This window comes from Scylla paramamosain, chromosome 3 (assembly GCF_035594125.1).
Source record: "Scylla paramamosain isolate STU-SP2022 chromosome 3, ASM3559412v1, whole genome shotgun sequence".
In the NCBI taxonomy this organism is placed as follows: Eukaryota; Metazoa; Arthropoda; class Malacostraca; order Decapoda; family Portunidae; genus Scylla; species Scylla paramamosain.
Window position 1 is genome coordinate 34,618,739 of NC_087153.1, and position 4,283 is coordinate 34,623,021.

At 38.1% G+C, this 4,283-nt stretch overlaps 1 protein-coding gene across 2 annotated transcripts in view; it reads left to right on the forward strand.

The window, feature by feature from the left end:
* Window positions 1–416: 416 nt before the first annotated feature.
* The window catches only part of LOC135094257 (uncharacterized), a 78,965-nt gene continuing 75,098 nt past the window's right edge, over window positions 417–4,283 (forward strand). The window contains exon 1 of one of the 2 annotated variants that reach the window (XM_063994232.1): window positions 417–775. The gene's annotated coding sequence lies outside the window, so the exon portion shown is untranslated. The remainder of the gene's footprint in view (window positions 776–4,283) is intronic. The other variant, XR_010263685.1, reaches the window with a different exon arrangement.

Below are 4,283 nucleotides of genomic sequence, written 5' to 3' on the forward strand. Positions count from 1 at the left end.
TAAAGAGAAAACGGGAAAATAAATACTTAGGTAAGCTCGTTGAATGAGATAAAAAAGAACAGCAGCCCTTCTGAATTAGACTTACACCAATGTTATTAATGATCGTAGTTGACAAACAGTAACAAAGAACTTAAGGGCATAAATGTTAACATAATGTAGCAAATAATTATGTGCAGTTTCGGACTTGTCGAGTCGACTTCATCCATGTTCTTTCTATATCCAATGGATATTTAAAACGCTACCAGGGCCTTACAACTTATTTTTCTTTTATTACGACCCTTACAGGCAAACTAACGTGGTGGTGCTAGAATACGTGCACGAAATGGAGCCTCGCCACGCACTAGATCCTGGAGGTGGTGACGCCCCGATGGACAAGAGGAAGATTCGAGCATCAGGGGGAATTTTTATGAATGATAATCATGCGCCTGATGAATTGCATGGAGCGAGCCCATTAAATATACGTGGTGCAAGGAAGCTCTATAGCATGTCAGGAATGAATGGCAGAAGTTAGGGTTTCTTCACATGAAAGGTGAAAGACGAGATCGAAGGCACTGTGGATGACTGAGGCACTGAGGCACCGAGACAGCGCCTTAGCGGCCAGTGACGCGTTGACCGCGGTGGAAAGTGGTTGTGTGGTGCGCGCAGTGGTATAGTGCACGTGACTGTTTACTTAGCTGTCGAGACTCATAAGAGTTACATCCATCAAATCTTTGCAAGAACATTACGAAGGACTACATTCCTCGGTGGCCGGTGATGTATATTTGAGACTAAGGAGGTGAGTATAACATTGGAATTTAAGAAACTTGGTATTTGTGTGTAACTACGTGAACATTGTTACTTGTAAAAGGAAAGGTAACAACTGATAATAGGACAGCTTTGTTCATTATTCTTAAGGGATATCCAGGGATAGGAAGTGGTATACACTAAGCTCAATTTTCGAAACACCCTTAACTAACGTGCATTAAAATAGATTATCAAGATCAGATTAAATTTACGATTTGATTAATGATTTTTTTTCTTTTTTACTGTATTTGATACCATCATTTATGTGCCGGTCTGAGATAGATATATATATATATATATATATATATATATATATATATATATATATATATATATATATATATATATATATATATATAGAGAGAGAGAGAGAGAGAGAGAGAGAGAGAGAGAGAGAGAGAGAGAGAGAGAGAGAGAGAGAGAGAGAGAGAGAGAATATGGATATCCTTATAGCATATATTCGTGGCACTGAAAGGCCTGAGCTAGAGCCTCGTAGCAGCACAGCCCAGAGGTATGTAGGTAGAAAGAGTGCAGCAACCTAAAATTGACTTGTGTTGTAAATAGGATAAAACGCGATCGATCACAAGTTACGTGTACAATTATGAACAGCTACTAGTTATCAGACGGAAAAAGAGAGGAACGAGAAGTCGTACAGCAATAAATTGAATGTGATACGAAAAAGAGAGGGACGAGATGTCATACAGCAATAAATTGAATGTGATACATCCGTCGACATCAAAACAATAATTTAATGTTTATATTCTCCTGAAGAGATGCTACTTGGAATGTAGAAGTGTTAATATACTATGGGCAAGAAAAAAAAAAAACATTGGTGCACTATTTGTGGGAAACATTGTGACTGTATAGAACGAAAGAAATGAAAACATAGTGTGAAACCAACCACTGACCGATTTTTTTCCGGTTTTCATCGGACCTCCAATGCACCGATACTTTTTTTTTTCACCCATAGTACATTATAAAGTATTTCATCATTATTATTTACATGTGCTTTAGTAGATTGTGATTATAATGGGGCTTTATGGAAATAACCCTGGCCTGCTAATTTCGGGGCATTTCTGTGTAAAAATATTGTTTTTTTTTTTCTTTGTAAATCAACGAAGGGATTATCAATGAAATTAAAGAACTGAATTAAACCTAACCTAACTTAAATCTCGGGTGGAAACGCTAATGTTACTGCGATATTATTCCTTCAGTGGTTATGTATTATAGGAACCCTTTGTCCTGCCACATCCTAGGTCGCCAGTCAGCAGGCCGTGTTCTAATTGTCCTGCTTCCAAAGGCGAGCAGCAACTAAACGGTGTTATTAGAATCCTCTTTTATTTCATTTATTTATATTTTCTTTCTTTTTTCTTTTTTTGGGGGATTCTCTCTCTCTCTCTCTCTCTCTCTCTCTCTCTCTCTCTCTCTCTCTCTCTCTCTCTCTCTCTCTCTCTCTCTCTCTCCACGGACTTATATTACCCAGAAACAGATCATTTTCTCGCGATCTTTACTGACAACATCTGTCAGACTTTCTCTCTCTCTCTCTCTCTCTCTCTCTCTCTCTCTCTCTCTCTCTCTCTCTCTCTCTCTCTCTCTGACAATGAAGGTAAGCACAATAATGTTAAGAAGAGTACGTAGAAGCACCATTAAATTTGCATTTTTATTGTACTTATAAATAACATTACTTAATTTCTTCCAGACCAATCACGATTTAAGTTGATCAATAAATAATGTGAATGGAGTGTTTCTTTGAGTATGAGTACAAGAATGTCATATAAAGTTCTAACTAGAGAGAGGAGAAGCAGGAAGCTTGTACCCTAACCAGAAGCAGGGTTAAGACTTCAGTTCTATGTTTTATCAACTAATCTGCGTCCACCGGCCACTAGTGTGTGTGTGTGTGTGTGTGTGAAGAGCAGTGAAGAGGAAAACAATAACATACCGCTAGCCATTCACAATTCGTCTGTCTGTTTTCCTTATATGAGTTTTGTTGTTTTGCCGACAAAAAAAAAAAAAAAAAACAGTAACAAAAAAAGTCGTCTTGCTTATAACTTTTTTTTATTTTTATCTTTCTACTATATTGTAGTGTACGGTTCTGGAGATTTGCTATGTAGGTTGTAGAAATTTATGTAGGTATGAATAGAATAATACATGTGATTATTAGGCAGGCACAGTGGTAGGTAGTCGTGCTTTCTTCTTCATCTCTGCTTTTTACGATGAATGAAGTAATATCTTTTTTTTTCTTGTTCCTGTTCTTATTATTGCTATTCTTGTTCTTGTTCTTGTTCTTCATCTTTTTCTAACACTACTACTACTACTACTACTACTACTTGTACTATCTGTTTTTGTCGTTTATCCATTTATTTGTTATTTTGTGATCTTTTTTTTTAATTTTCTTGTCTGTTTGAGTTGTGTGCTTGTTTTGCATTCATCTGAAATATTTGTATCAGTGTTTCTTTTGTGTTATTTGCCCACTACATGACACTGATGAACAAAACCAAGAATTACTTATTTTCTCATTGCTAGTAGAGTGTATGTAAATCTTGTACTCTCTCTCTCTCTCTCTCTCTCTCTCTCTCTCTCTCTCTCTCTCTCTCTCTCTCTCTCTCTCTCTCTCTCTCTCTCTCTCTCTCGACCACTCATTGGTTAGTTAATTCGTTTCCGCCTGTCAAATGTGGGCCAGTTTCTCCTCCTCCTTCTCCTCCTCCTCCTCCTCCTCCTCCATCTCGTTCTTCTTCACGTTTTCCACTACATTGTCCAGCTTGAATGTTTCTTTTTATGCATTTTTTTTTCTTCTTTTTTTCTCGCCCCTGACCTCTGTTGCTTTTGCTTTCTACACCTTTCATTTTCCAGCTCCTCTCTTTATCCATCCATTCTTTCAATCATTATCCACCTGTCTGTCTGTCTGTCTGTCTTTCTGTCTGTCTCCGTCTACCACTCCGCCCATCCGTCTCTCTCTCTCTCTCTCTCTCTCTCTCTCTCTCTCTCTCTCTCTCTCTCTCTCTCTCTCTCTCTCTCTCTCTCTCTCTCTCTGTCTATCTATCTATCTATCTATCTATCTATCTATCTATCTATCTATCTATCTATCTATCTATCTATCTATCTATCTATCTATCTATCTATCTATCTCTCTCTGACAGAAAGACCGCTTCCCCCACAAAAAAAAAGAAAAAAAATGAAGACGAAAAAAATATTTATAGACGGACACAGAACAAATGGAGTAAAAACAAAGATCATGGAACACACACACACACACACACACACACACACACACACACACACACACACACATACACAAATTCCGTCCTTGCCTGACCTACATCCTTGTTCCCCGAAGGAAAAATGGTTTTCAATTACAGACCCAAGAATTTTTTCCGTCTTTCTTTGGATACCACATGGTGCTCATACGTGAGAGAGAGAGAGAGAGAGAGAGAGAGAGAGAGAGAGAGAGAGAGAGAGAGAGAGAGAGAGAGAGAGAGAGAGAGAGAGGTGGGGATGGGGGA